We start from the raw sequence: 15,382 nt of genomic DNA, 5'->3' as shown, positions 1-15,382 counted from the left end.
TTCTTTCCAGTTGATACCAAATTTTTCCAGAATGTTTTTTAAGAATCTGCTTTATCCATGTATGTGTCGGTATTAAAGTTTCCCACTATACTCCAAATCATAGAATGGAATCAGAACCACTGCATGATGATTAAAATCACGATTCATGTAAGACACTTGGGTAGAAGTATAAAATCTCAATGAAAAATGTGAAAACTATTACTAATCCTACCTTCCAGAAATAACTCCATTAATCTATTTTATGAAGAGAAGCATCTTGTCTATTTTATTTGGCAATGCCTGGAACCAGGCCTGACATTTAGTAGATGTTTAATCAATATTTTTGAAATAAATAAGAAGTTCATAAATGAATGAAACTTTAACCCCTCCCATCTTTTTTTTTCTTTTTGTAATATACAAATCTAAGTCATGCTATACATGCTATTGGCAACATGATTTATTCACTTAAGTATAGCCCTCAACTGTTTTCTAATATTATTTTTTTTCTAATTGATGATGTTTAATAGTTTTCTTGTATTCCATCAAAGGTAGAAAGTTTTTAATCGGTACCCTATTGTTGAACTTGTACACTATTTTTACTTTTTAACTAGAATAATGGCACTGTCTGTTCTGAAGTTTTCTTGTAGTCTTTAGTTTAATTCTTCAGAATGTATTCCTAGAAGTGGAGTCAGTTGGTCAAGGTGTGAATATTTATACATATTGTTAAACTTATTACCAAATTGCTTTAAAACAAATTTAAGTCCATTTAAAATTTAACGAGCAAACAACGACTATGCCTCTTTTCCAGAATCTTTTGCATGATCATTTTTAAAAATCTGGGCTCATTTGATCAAAAAAAAGTCATATCACATTTTAATTTTAATTTTTAATTGATTTATTTCCAGTGAATTTGAAAATGTTCCTTGTTTAACCCTTTATGTTTCTTCTTCTTCTTCTCTTCTTCTTCCTCTTCCTCTTCTTCTTCTTCCTCTTCCTCTTTTTCCTCTTCCTCTTCTTCTTCCTCTTCCTCTTCTTCTTCCTCTTCCTCTTCTTCTTCTTCCTCTTCCTCTTCTTCTTCCTCTTCCTCTTCTTCTTCCTCTTCCTCTTCCTCTTCTCCTCCTCCTTCTTCTTCTTCTCCTTCTTCTTCACAGGGTCTTGCTCTGTCGCCCAGGCTGGAGTATAGTGAGGCGATCATGGCTCACTGTAGAGTCAACCTCCCAGGTTCAAGTGGCTAATTAAAAAATTTTTTTTTGTAGAGATGGGATCTCACTATACTTCCCAGGCTGGTCTCAGACTCCTGGACTCAAGAGATCCTCCTGCCTTGGCCTCCCAAAATGCTGAGATTGCAGGCCTGATCCACTGGGCCCAGCCTATTTCTTCTTTTATAACTCCCAAGATCTTCTAAGAGGTCTTTATTTACTGAGGACAGTAATCTTTTGATATCAGATATATTGCAAATGGGTTTCCCAAATTGTCACTTTTCTTTGAAGTTCATTGTTTTTTCCTTCTTCAAAAAATTCACATTTTTATGTATAAAATCTCCTCTATCAGTCTTCTATTTTGTGGTTTAGTCTTAGAGTTTCTACTTCTTAAAGCCTTTCCTTTATTGTCTTAGTGAAACTAGCTCTAGGTTTTCACTATTAATTAAGATGTTTCCTATTGGTTTCAAATAATTCTTGCCATATTAAGAAAGTATCTTTCTATGCTACTGATTTTTAAAAATTGGGAACGACATCCAACTTGATTAATTACCAGTTAGATATCTATTAAGGTGATTTTATAAATTTTTCCTTTGACTTACTGATGTAATGACTCCCATTGGAAACTTTTCTAATGTTGGGCTATCTTTTGTGGTCTTGGCATGAGCCCTATTTTCAGACGTCTTGAATTATGCTATCCTATTTGGACATGATGATTTTCTTTTTCTTTTAATATGCTCTAAACTCTCCTACCAAGATTTTACTTAGGATTTTGGCTTCTGTGAGTATTTGAGAGAATGTTCTTTCTGGTTTCTCAAATTTTAATTGAGATATAATAATTGTATATATTTTGTGGGGGAAAGTGTGATGTTTCAATACATATACACATTCTGTAATGATCAAATCAGAGTAACTAGCATATCCATCACCACAAACATTTTTCATTTCTTTGTAGTGAAGATATTCTTTGTTTTTTAAATCATATTGTTGTTAGTTTTCAACATGATGTAATGCTCCCCAAAATGTATTTAGAGAATTTCTATTTTTCCTTAGAGTCAGAGGAATGATTCATAAACCATTCCAGGAAAATAAAAGATAGTGCAACATTAGAAGAGTTTCTAGTAGGAGTCATCACATTAATAAGTGAAAGAAAAAAATTATATGATCACCTTAATAGATGACCAGTTGGCAATTGATCCAGTTTGATATCTGTTTCCAATTTTTTATATCAATAGCATAGAAATAAACCTCTTTAATATGGTAAGAATTATTTGAAACCAATAGGAAATATCTTACTTAATGGTGATAGTTTAAAAGGATGATTAATTTTGTATGATATCCCTCAAGATTTTTTTTGAACTCACTTTGGTAATTTATATTTACCTTTAAAACCATCTATTTCACCAACTGCTTCAAGGATAACTACACAGAACTATCTATAATTAATATTTTTGAGATTTAAAAATTGATGTATATCTGTGATTATATATGCTTCCTGAGAAAATTTTATTTGTCTATGTTTAACTGGCTCTGATTTATATTTCAATTTTACTCTTAATTTATATTTTTTTATTTTTAATTTTATTAAGCTGTTTTTAAGAGTAAAAAATATTCCATTGAAACCTTACTTTATTTATTTTAATCTAGCCTCCTTTAATATTGACAGCATGCAAGGCTATACATTTTCCTCTAAGGACAGCTTTGGATACCACCCTTAAATTCTGACGTGAAATGTCATTTCTTTTCCAATCAGGAGAGTATGCTTTTTTAGGAACGTGTATCAAAATCTCCTGAAGGATTTTTCAGACCACATAAGCAATCCCTGAAAGTCTGATCTTTCCCTGCACCATCCCCCCATCCCAGGGCCCTTTAATTTATTTTTTACTTTTTCTTTGGTAGTTTGTTTTAAATGTGTTTCTAGTAGATACAAAATTGTTAGACTTGATTTTTTTTTTGCCCGGATAGAGTATTTTAAGGATATTTAAACAAATTATAACTTATATGCTTGATTATCCATCATCATTACCATCTTGTTGTGTTTTATGCTTCTTGTTCATTACACTTCCTTGCTTTTTCCTTGCTCTTATATTTTTTGTTTTTTGCTAGGGGCTCACTGCCACACCTCCTTCTAACTGTAACTTTGTACCCATACACAAATTTGTCCCCATTGCCCCTTCCCCCTCTCCTACCAACTTCTAGCAGCCAGAATTCTGCTCTTCAAGGTGAGGGTCTTCTTACTGCATCATCCCATGGTGGAAGGAAGAGAGGAAGGGGAAGAGCAGGGGAGGAGAGTGTGAGAGAGCAGAAGGGGTAGAACTCACTTTTATAACAAGCCCACTCTCAAGATGACTAACCCACTCCCTGGATAACATTAGTCCATTCTTGAGGACACAACCTTCCTGACCTAATGGCCTTGGATTGGGCCTCACGTCTCTACACTGCTGCACTGGGGATTGAGTTTCCATCACGTGAACTCTGAGGGACACATTCAGACCACTGCAGTCTCTTTGCTGGCATGTTAGGCTCCCCAGAAAGCACACTCTGAGTTGGACAATGGCATGCATGCTATTTCTAAGGAAGTACCTTTGACATTGGCAACTGTAGAAGGGAAGGAAAGGAAGCAGCACTGAGCTGAGGGAAGAGTTGAGCTGCGTTGCAGTCCCTGCAAAGGCCTCAACTGACTTCACGCAATCTCTGAAGCTGGGATGATCTCTCAGAATTGTTTCAAGTTGGGGCAAGGGGGCTGCCTGTTTACTTGTGTGTTGGTGAGTCATTGGCTGTGGACCACATGTGGAAAGAGGCATGATCTTAGGTGAGGAGTTTTATTTCAGCCAACATAGTCCTCTAAGAGCTGGTTGCTGAGGTGTTCTTGTAGAGAACTCTGGTACCCTGATGAGGGTCATCTTTTGTTCCAGAGGGAAGATCTGTTGGCAGCACAGCATCTACTGCAACCTGCTACGTCCTGGTCACTGGGAAAAGCATTGCATATGGATTATCCTGTTTAATTCTCACAAAATCCTGTGAAATAGGTACTATCAGTGTTTCCATTTTACAGATGGGAAAGTGGGGCAGCAAGAGATTAAATGACTTAGCACTAGACATAGAGTAGCAGAACTGATACTGAAACCTAGACTGTCTGACTTTAATATACTGCTTCTATCGATCAGAAAGTTATGAGTCCTGCTCTTACTTTTCCTGGCAGTTACTTTTAAATATTAAAAAACTCCTTGAACTCGTGTTTCTCAAATGACTATATGCTTTTGTCTCCAAGTTGCCGTTACACATGAATGACCAGCTGACAGGTATAGAATTCTTGGGTTGCAACCTTTTCCCATTAAGCCCTAGCTTGGATGTTCAGCTGCCATCTGAGATTTAATGCACTGTACCGAGAAGTCTTTAGGGCCCTCTGATTCTTTTATCTTCCATTGTACATGACCTCTTTACTTCTGTTTGTGTGCTTGTAGGAGCCTGTCTCCGTCCTGGAATTTGAAAAATTGCCATCACATTACTTCAAGATGTTTACTTCCTTCCTATCTGCTCTTCTTATGAAGAAATCACTCATTCATCCTTTTGTTTATTCATCTTTTGAAATATGTTGGTGCTCAGTCCCTAGCAGACACAGTACTAGGAGATGTGGACACAAAAATAAGAGCTATAGCAGCTCACCGGGACAAGGGAACAGATAAGAACACAAAATGCAGTGTTGTGGGGTGAGCATGGCTGGGGAAACAGACCTAGCAAAGACTCACTGAGTCAGAGGGCAGGTCTTAGGGCAGAGAAACCTTCTTGTAGAAGGTGAACTCTGATTTGGGGTTTGAAGGATGCATAGGAATTTGTCAGGAAACAAACTGACTCCCATTCTCCTTAGTTAGGCCTGACAAAGTGCATTACAGCAAATTGTAGCTAAGACTTAACTCAGAAACTCTGGATGCTTTTCCTCTATTCACTCATTTAACCCTTATTTTTCAGAGGAGAAACAGAGACCCAGAGAGGTTACCTGCCTTGCCAAAGTTACACAGCCAGGATGTTGTAGAGGCACAGTTTGGTTCCTTGCTCAGCAATGCTCAGAGGCCGATCTGATCTTTGTTTGGAAACAGGAAAAAAGTCATCTACAGATAGGTTCCTTTTCCATCAGGAAAACCTTCCTACCACCCTGTCCCGATCCGCATCCACAAGGTCTGCATCCTCTGTGTGTGCGTGTACCAGGCACTGCTTCGGCTGCTGAGGGCTGTAGAGATGAACAAGCACAGTCCTGTCTGTCCCTCCAGTGTTTAGACCCAGTTGATGTTATATGGCGCTGGGGCTCAGCCTAGGTCTGTTAAGTATATGAAGGTGGGGACCCCAAACCATCTCAGTGTCAAGTGAATGGACCAGCCTGTAGTTACTGCCTTCTTCTCTTTGCTTCATGGCCCCTGTTGCAGCCTGAGGCTTTCTCTGACCTCTGCTGCCAACCCAGCCTCCCCCAGCCCCAGATCCCTGCAGGCTGGCAGTGCCTCCACCTCCCTCGCTGCCCTGGCCCTGTCACCATGACGATCCTACAATCTGCAAGAAAAACTCACTGCACAAGCCATTTTTCATGAGAAAATGTCTGATTTCTCAGGCCCTGCCTGCCGTGTGGCCTCAGGAGCAGCCGGAGGCATTCCTCTGTAACCTGTGCCTTCTGTTCCCCTTATCTTGGATCTTCATTGGGGTGGGTGAGCACTTGGTCTTCAAAGCAAAGTTGCTGGATTCATGGGGAAAGCAGGCAAAGGAATGGTTTGGGTGTGGGGCATTTTCAGCTGTGGACCCTTGGAAGACAAGGGGTTGGAGTTTTTTCTATTTAGAATGAGAGAGTTTTAGGAAGAATTAGGTACTTCTCATGATGATGCTGTGAGCCTGGAGCCAGGTCTGACACTGTAGAGACTGTCTCATTGAATCCTTCCAACAGCTCCCTGAGGCAGGTACTTGCCTTAGCTCCATTTTACAGATTGAAATGCTGAGGTTCACAGAAGGTCAATAACTTAGCCAAATGAACAGAGCTGAGAAGTGGCAGAACCAGGATCCGGGTGCAGGCTCCTTTGATTCCTTACCTGGCTCTTCCATATTATTACCCACCAAGGATGGTATGCCCCTGACACCCTTCTCCTATTCCCTTCCCCAATTCACAAGGAGCTCAGAGCCTAAGCCTGCACTGACTCTCTTGAGGCTAAAGGCATCTCTTTCTCCTGGGAGCTGGCCACCTGTCTCCACACTTCACTTCAAAATGCCTGACCCTCCCAGTGAGTTGGTTAAAAATCCTGTAAAATTTTACAGTATTTGTCTTAGTCTGTTTTGTGTTGCTATAAATTAATACCTAAGACTGGGTAATTGATAGAGACAAGAGGTTTATTTGACTCATGATTCTGCAGGCTGTACAAGCATGGCTCCAGCATCTGCTTGGCTTCGGTGAAGCCTCAGGAAGCTTTTACTCATGCGGAAGTGGGAAGGGGAACAGGCATGTCGCATGGTGAGAGATGGAGCAAGAGAGAAGGAGTAGGATACACGTTATTTTAAACAACCAGCTCTCACATGAACTGATAGAGTGGGAACTCACTCATTACTATGAAGACAGCACCAAGCCATTCATGAGGGATCTGCCCCCGGGACCCAAATACTTTCTACCAGACCCCACTTCCAACACCGGGGATCGCATTTCAACATAAGATTTGGAAGGGACAAATATCCAGACCATGTCAGCATGCAAATTACTTTTCAATAAAGGTGTTATTAAAGAAAAAAGAACTGTAAAGACTTAAAACTGTATTACAGTATGCCTTCTGGCCAGCCTGCCCTGGGAGGCAGTCCTGCATTGCTTGCCATTTAATCTGATTTAGACAAGCTCTCTGCCTGGTTAGTTCAGTGGACAGATGCCATGATGAGGCAGGCCTCCAGGCTCCTGGTGAGATGGGATTTGGCTGACCAGCCCAGAAGGGGTCTACCCACATGTTCAAGATATTTCCTCTTCATTTCTGCCAGGAGACACAGTTTAACCTGAGACAAAGTCTGCCCAGGCCTTACTGATCCCCTGGTGTACAAGGTTGTGGGAGAGGACTAAGCTAAAGTAAAGGGAAGGTCTCTCTGGGTGCATTTGAGCTGCTGGGCTTTGTAGCTGGGGTTTGGGGGTGTTTTGCTCCTTCTGCATCCATCACTAGAATGTCAGCACCACAAGGTCAACACTTCTTTTGTTCACTGATTATCTTAAGCACCTAGAACAGTGCCTGGCAATAGTAGGTGCTCAATAAGTTATTTGTTGAATAAACGAGCTCTAGTTGTAGGCTGGTAGGAGAGTTACCTTAATGGGGAATTTTTCTCTTGGGGAAAGTGTTCTCCTTGTGTTTCCAGCCTAACAGTTCTAGAATTCCCTACAGAAGCCCTAGAATTCCCTAGAATCCTAGAAGACCTAGAATTCTCTACAGCTCTTGTTTGGGAAGGGCTGTCGTTTCTTAGTGGAAATCTCTGCTATTAATGAATCCAAAACCATGAAACTTGGTGAGTGTATGGAAGTGTCTGGCACATTTGTCTGAGTGTGCCATCTCAGCTGTGGAGCTTTCATGAGTGCCAATTCGGGCTAGTGTTGGACTGTCTCACACAGGGAATGAGTTTTGGTATCAGACCGATCTGGGCTTGAATGTTAACACTGCCGCTATTCAGCTGTGCAGTCTAAAGCCAGTGGCCTAACCTCTCTGAGATTCAATTTCCCTGTCTAAAATTATGGATAACGGACCAACCTTGTGGTGGATCGAGCATATGTATGCAATGTCCTTAGCACATAGTGGCACTCAGTAATTACTTTCAGGTTAATAGGTTTCTTGGCAGCGCTGACTGCCCATTTTCCCTTTGCTCTATCCTCCCTTCTTTGTTCCTGGAGCCTCTATTCAGATGCACCATGCCCTTCTCCTCTTCCAAGGTTTTTTTTTTTTTTTTCTGCTTTCATTTCTTTTTCTGTAGAAAGAAGGTATTAGTTCCTGCCCAATCTCCCTTGGCCATAGGGTCATGATGAGCTGGGACTTTCTCTGGGGCTGGGAGGTCTGCAGAGCTGTGTTTATCACATCTCTGCATGCACAGTACCCACCTAATACAGGCAGGCTATTCCGTGAATATTAATTAAATGAACTGATGGTTTTTCTCTGGGCATTTTCTCTCACTCAGCTGTGGGACTGACTCCCTGTGAGGGAGGGAGGGAGGGTGGGAAAAAACAGAAGGTAAGTCTGGTGAATGTGGCTGAAATTCCTGCAGCCGTGGGTGTGTGGGTGTGAAGGGTGGGAGATGGGAGATGGAGAGGGAAATCCAGACATGTGCAGGTGGCAAAACAGCCCCACCCTTTCTGGAAGTGGGCAGCTTGGGAAGCAGGCAAGGCAGGCTTCTTAGTCTCGGGGGCTGTTTTGCATGAGAATTAGCACTTCTTCATCCGGCTTCTGATGAATAATTTGATCCAATAAGGTCGGGAAAATCACTTCCTATCTATGCAGGTGACCATATCTATAAAGTAGCCATTGAGATGCTTGCCTCTTTCTCACGTGTAATTAGTGAGGTTGGAAGGGGCTATGTGCTCTGTGGTAGCCCCACAAGAACCTACACTTTGGTCTTCACTGGCCTGGGCTCAAAACCCATCTCTTCTGATGCTCAGCTGTGTGCTGGGTGCAGACAAGTGGTTTCACTTCTGTACCCTTCAGTTCTCATCAGTAAACATGAGGCTTTTAGTCTCTTAAGAAGTTCTTGAACAAAAATGAGGCAATGGGCTAATATTTTCTCATACCCAGGCCAATGCTTAGCACACAATAGGTATTCAATAAAAGCCATTTTTACTGTTTCTTCTTTCATTGAATAAAGCGTACGGTTGTATATCTATACATTGTGGTAATTACTATTATCATCACAACTAATAATAATACCCCAGGATTTGTTGGCCTTCATACAATCGTAGGTAGGCTAAGCCAAAAAATAAATGTAAAAAAAAAAAAAAAAAAGATGCCAAGATTTCCTCAGGAGCTTCTAGAAAGTAAATCAGGGGTATATATTATAGCCCCAGTAGTAATAGCAACTAGCAAATACTTAATTTGGTGAGATATATTCCATGTCTTTGTCTCCTGAACAATTAGCTAGATGAATAAATAGCTGTCTGCCCTGAGAAAGGGAACATAATATGCAATTAAAATTAAGGACGTTCTATTTGAGGGGACCTGTTACATGAAATTACAGCAGAAGGCAATTGGGGAATATTATTGTTTTGCATATTTAGGAATCAGGATAATTAGAAGATGCCAAACACGTAGGGCCAACTGGTAAGGGTTTGGGAAGGGAAGAGGGAAAAAGACCTCACCTTGTGGGATGTGGGCATCAGTGGGAGGGTAGCTGTGCATGTTATGTACAGAAAATAGGGTGCTTGGAGCTATTGTAAATGATGAGGGGAGTCCTAAGGGCTGTGATTGTGGAGAAGAAACTTAGACCCTCAACTGAACAACATGAGTCACATTCCTGCCCCTCCATTTTGTTGTTATATCATTTGCTCTTTCCAAATCTTTGATTTCTTCCTCATCTGAAAAAAAAAATAGAGCTAATCATTTCGACTACAGAAATTTGTCACGAGGATTAAAAATGAGACAATCCATGTAATGTGCCTGATAAAGTACTTGCAAATAGGAAGTCTTTCATAGACATTAATTATTATGATTATGTTCATTGATGTGTAGAGAAGGTAAAAAGTGAACACATAAACCTGTTTATAAATAGTAACTGTATGGTTAGAATGCTTTGGGCTGCAAGTAACAGCCAACCAAAATGCAGGGGACTTCTGTATGAGGGGTGTTTATCATCCTATAGAACAAGAAGTCCTGGCTTGGTTAACTCAACGTTCAATAACTGTATGGTTCCCATTGGCTTCTCAGTGATTCTTCTGAAGTCAACTGTGAGTTCCTCTCATATTTAAAAGATGGCTGCTACTCTTCTGAATATCACATCCTTCTGCAATTATGTTTGGAAACAGGAAAAAGTATTTCTTATTGGAAGTCTCTTTTGTAAGCCTAGAAGTGTTTTACTGCCTCCACCCGACTCCCTTGTGTCTTATTGCCCAGAACTGACCACATGCCTATTCTTCCACTCACAAATCAATCATCAGCAATAAGAATGGAATGAGTGAGACTTCCTCTGGCCTAGTCAAGATCGATGTTTTGGGAATAGAAGGGACCTCATTTAAAGCACATGGTCCCTCCATTCTGAAAACAAACAAAAATATTCTGTTAGTGAACAAACTGTAAGAGAATGGTTTGGAAGTGGCAAGGCAAGAGTATCTGTCTTAGTATATAATATAGTTCCATTATTTAAGGCAATGTATGGAAAAGTGTCCTGGAAAAAGTAACACCAACATGATAATTGCTATAGCAATATGATTGTTGCCATAGGATTGGAGTATGAATTATATTTACCTCCTTTTTCGTGTTTTTAGTATTGTCTTTCTTTTTTTTTTTAAAGACAGAGTCTTGCTCTGTCACCCGGGCTGGAGTGCAGTGGCATGATCTTGGCTCACTGCAACCTCTGCCTCCCAAGTTCAAGTGTTTCTCGTGCATCAGCCTCCCAGTAGCTTGGACTACAGGCACGCCCACCTTGCTTGGCTAATTTTTGTATTTTTAGTAGGGACGAGGTTTCACCATGTTGGCCAGGCTCATCTCAAACTCCAAACCTCCGATGATCCACCCACCGTGGCCTCCCAAAGTGCTGGGATTTCAGGTGTGAGCCACCATGCCCAGCCATATTGTCTGACTTTTAAAAAATGTGTTTGTATGACTTTTATAACCAGTATCTTCCACTTTTTTTTGAAAAAAAGTGTCATTTTTTCAAATAAAATAATCTGTCCTTGTAGAACCTTCTTCCAAGTCCATAGAATATGTTGATTACTGTGTTTCCAAGGATGGGCCCTATTTGTGGCAATGGCATTGGTATCCTATGGGCTGCAGTCTAACAATGCCAGTGTTTCTTGAGTTCCAAATGCTCTTGACAGAGTGAATTCATTTAATTATTGACATAATCTTCTAAGAAAGACCTTGTTATCCCTATTTTATGGATGAGAAAATGGAATCAGAGAGAGTAAAGTTATTGACCCAATATTACTCTGGCTCCAAGGACTACCATATTTGAAGATAATTCCACTAATATTTATCAAGCACCCACTATTTACCTATCACTGTGCTTAGCCTTGGACATGGATGAGAGTCATAAACAGGACAGACAAACCATCCCTATAGGTTTTATAGTCTCAGCCAGAGCTAGAAACAAGCAAACCAGCAATTTCAGTAGAGTGTGACAAGTTCTGTGATGGGTTGCGAGGCCTGCGGACTCCCTGAACCAGCCTCATCCTCCTGCCCCTTCCTTACCTCTCGTGTTCCTTTGTTCCTGCTCTTTAACCATCAGTCCCTGTAGTAGTCAGGGAGAGACAGGACCAAGAGGATATACAGAGATATCTAGAAAGGCATTTATTATGAGGGATTGGCTCATATGATCCTAGAGGCTGAGAAGTCTCTTGATCTGCTGTCTGCAAGCTGGAGACCCAGGGAAGCCAGTGGTTTAGCTCCAGTCCAGCTCTGAAGGCCTGAGAACCAGGAGTGTCCAGAGCCAAAAGCAGAAGAGGGATGCCCTAACCAAAGCAGAGAGAGCAAATTTGCCCTTCCTCTGCCTTTTTGTTCTACTTGGGCCCTCAGTGGATTGGATGGTGCTTACCCATGTTGGTGAGGGAAGTCTACTGATTCAAGTGGTAATCTCTTCTGGAAACATCCTCACAGACACACCCAGAAATTATGTTTTACCAGCTGTCTGGGCATCCCTTAGCCCAATCAAGCTGTCGCATGAAATTAACTATCGCAATTCCCTTTTCCTCTCTCTCTCCTTCGCTGTGTCCTTATTTTCATAGCTCAGTCTCTTCCTCATTCTTTCCCTTCACCCACTCCTTCCAATTATTTGGAGTGGATGGCAGTTGCATGGTGGAGGGGATTAGCACAAGACTAGTGCTCTGCTCTTTGGGGATCCAGTTCCTCTTCTGATTTAAGTCAGTGTCACTTATCTCTCTGGGCCTCTAATTTCTTCTCAATGAAATGAAGAGAACAATTCCTGCTCTGATTTTCAGATAGGATGGCTGGGAAGATCAAATATGCTAATAGATATCAAAACAACTGGCCAAGTGGCAAAAGATATGCAAATGTAAGTTACAATTTGCAGGTGTCAAAAAACAAAGAGATTGGGATCAACCTCTTAAGTGTCTGGACAGTCATATGCACAGAAGCAATGTATTTTCTAGCTCAAATCGCTTGAGGCTGGATGGCACTTTTCTCTCTCTCTCAGTTCTCAGCATGTAGGCTTCGTTGCCTGAAATTCTTCCATTCCTTTCTCCCTGCCAAAAAGCTCCCAATTAATGAAACCACTGCTCTGTGTGCCCAGGGCTGGGTGAGTTATTGGGAGAACAATGTGAGGGCTGTATGGAAGCACTTAGTTAAGTGCACAATTGTGGACTGCCAGCACCGTATTTGGAACAGAGTAATTATACTCGTTATAATGTAAAATGCTGCTGATTGGAAGATAGGCCGTCAATTTAACTACAACTTTTCAAGAAGAGAAATATCAGAAATGTTAAATGTACACATCAATTTAAGACATTCTGATTTTAGAAATATAATAATGTGGGGAGAAAAAAGCATGCCTCTTAGAATTGAAGAATTAGGGTAATGGCTGGAAATGGGAATTTGGACAGATGAAGTTAAGTAGAGAGAAAATAAATTTGGCATGCTAGGCAAGTTCAATTAGAGAAAAACATATCCACATGCATGTTCCATGAGGGCCTGACAAGAGATACGCCTGGGCTTCGTGCTAACTCATCATAGTGAATAAGACACCCCCCTGCCCTCAAGGAGCTCAAAGTCAGTAAATGAGACCCAGATTTCTAACCTGAATAATTGACTCCAGAGTGGTGAATGCTAGGATGACGAATGACATGCGAAGAGAGCGTAAGGTGAGCGTAGGTGAGCATTTACCTGGCATGGGGGTGATAGGGGTCAGGGGAGAATTTCTAAGGAAAGTGATACCTGTCGTGAATTTCCAGAGGTGAAAAGGAGTGGGCCAGGAGAAGAGGCTGAGATGGCATTGGAGAGAGAAGGTAACCCAGCAAAGACACATGGGTGGGAATTGTTTCTGTGCATTCTTGCAGGGAGAGCCTAGGAGAGGGAGGCAATGTTCTAGGGAACAGATCAGCAGGGAACAGAACCACTTAAAGCAGCTATTCTTAAAGTGTGGTTTGCCCTTTCTCCATACCCCAGGACCTCTGAGACAGTTTCAGGAAGTCTGAGAAGTCGAAGCTATTTTCATGATACTAAGATTTCATGCGCCCTTTTCAGTCGCATTCTCTCAGGGGTGAACAGTGGAGTTTCTCAGTGGCTACAGAATGAGTGAGATCAAGACAGATTGAATGCTGAAGCAGAGATGTGAGCTCAGCTGTCTCCTATTAAACCAGACATTCCAGAGATTTCCCAAAAGGCAAAACAGTGCCATTCTTTTCAGTAGTGATTACCTGTTTTGGAAAATGCAGTGATTTTTTCATAAATATACGTTATTTATGCAAACAGGTAATGAGTTTAATATTTTTATATTTAAATAAATTAAAAATGTGTTTAAAATATCTTAGTTTTAGTTTGTAATGCAGTGAATGTTGGTGAATATGATCCATATAAATGAAAGTTCTTTGGGATTTCTTATAAAATTTAAGTTTGAAAAAAACACTAGATTCAAGGTTAGCTTTCTTCTCAAAGAGCTAAAAATGGAACCACCATTTGACCCAGCAATCCCGTTACTGGGTATATACCCAGAGGAATAGAAATCATTCTACCACAAAGACATGTGCACATGAATGTTCACTGCAGCCCTATTCACAGTAGCGAAGACATGAGATCAACCTAAATCCCCATCAATGACAGATTAGATAAAGAAAATGTGGTACATATACACGATGGAATACTATGCAGCCATAAAAAAGAATGAGATCATGTCTTTTGCAGGAAGATGGATGGAGCTGGAGCCCATCGTACTCAGCAAACTAACCCAGGAACAGAAAACCAGATACCACATTTTCTGAGTTAGAAGTTGGAGCTAAATGATGAGAAAACGTGGATGCACAGAGGGGAACAACAGACACTGGGGCCTACTTGAGGGTGGAGGCTGGGAGGAGAGAGAAGAGCAGAAAAAATTAGTATTGGGTACTAAACTTAGTACCTGGGTGATGAAATAATCTGTACAACAAACTCCCGTAACACGAGTTTACTTATGTAACAAACCTGTACGTGTACCTGTGAACCTGAAATAAAAGTTTTTTTAAAAAGTTAGCTTTCCAGGAGGGGTGTGTGCCGCAAGTGCCAGCGGGGGGGCAGTACTGGGCCAAGGCCCCTGCAGTAGGAGGTAGGATAGAAGTGGGTCGGGGAGTGGAGGAGGCTAGTGAGCTAAGGGAAAGCCTCAGGCAAGACATCCCTCGATGAAGTTTCTCTGCTCTCTGTTCTAGAAGTGAGTCACCATTTCCTGAGGTGCCTGGTGCTGGAGCTGGCATTTGTCCTTTATCTTGTCTTTGCAACATCACCATGAGAAAGGGGCTGGTAGGTTTTGCATTTTATAAGGGAGGAAACAGGGTCAGAGAGGTCAAGTGGCTTCCCTGACAACATGGAGCAAGTCGGGTCATGGCCAGTGTTCCTATCCAGGTCTGTCTGACTCCTGGGCCCTTGCAGTTTTCTCCTGTGACAAGTGGCCTCCTTGACAGGAGGGAGTTTGAGGCTCTGGTCCATGAGAGCTGCCTGGGGCTTTCGTCCTCCCCCACTGGCTGCCCTGTGGGGTGGTCTCTGATGGCACCCGGGAGAACATGCACCCTGGGGGTGGGGGTAGACTCAGACGCTGGTACCCACCTCGGGGAGGGTGGTGGATGCTGATCTGGCAACATGACTCTCCACTGAGGGGGTTGCCGTGGCCTGCAGGGGCTCTGGAAAAAGTGTGCAGGAGTGATGAGCTTATCCTTGGGTGGAACCAACCTGGGGAGCTGGGCAGGGAGGACTCATCTTCAGGGCAGCTGTCTCCTTGTAGTCATTCGGCAGAGCTCACTGGGCACCTGTATCTGTCAGGTGCTAAGCTTTGTCCGGTGGGAGAGAAGAGCAAAGACCTGTTAATTTCTT

At 41.8% G+C, this 15,382-nt stretch overlaps 1 protein-coding gene and 1 long non-coding RNA gene across 3 annotated transcripts in view; both read left to right on the top strand.

Moving 5' to 3' along the window:
• Positions 1-15,382, top strand: part of KCNQ3 (potassium voltage-gated channel subfamily Q member 3) — a 359,017-nt gene that overhangs the window by 91,582 nt on the left and 252,053 nt on the right. The gene's annotated exons all lie outside the window — the stretch shown is intronic.
• The window catches only part of LOC134810923 (uncharacterized), a 38,218-nt gene continuing 30,429 nt past the window's right edge, over positions 7,594-15,382 (top strand). Inside the window, exon 1 of the long non-coding RNA XR_010159681.1 lies at positions 7,594-7,685. This is a non-coding gene — a long non-coding RNA (uncharacterized LOC134810923). The remainder of the gene's footprint in view (positions 7,686-15,382) is intronic.

The sequence above is a fragment of the Pan troglodytes genome, chromosome 7, assembly GCF_028858775.2.
Source record: "Pan troglodytes isolate AG18354 chromosome 7, NHGRI_mPanTro3-v2.0_pri, whole genome shotgun sequence".
In the NCBI taxonomy this organism is placed as follows: Eukaryota; Metazoa; Chordata; class Mammalia; order Primates; family Hominidae; genus Pan; species Pan troglodytes.
Note: the sequence above shows the minus strand (reverse complement) of the source record. Positions and strands in the feature narration are given on the sequence as shown.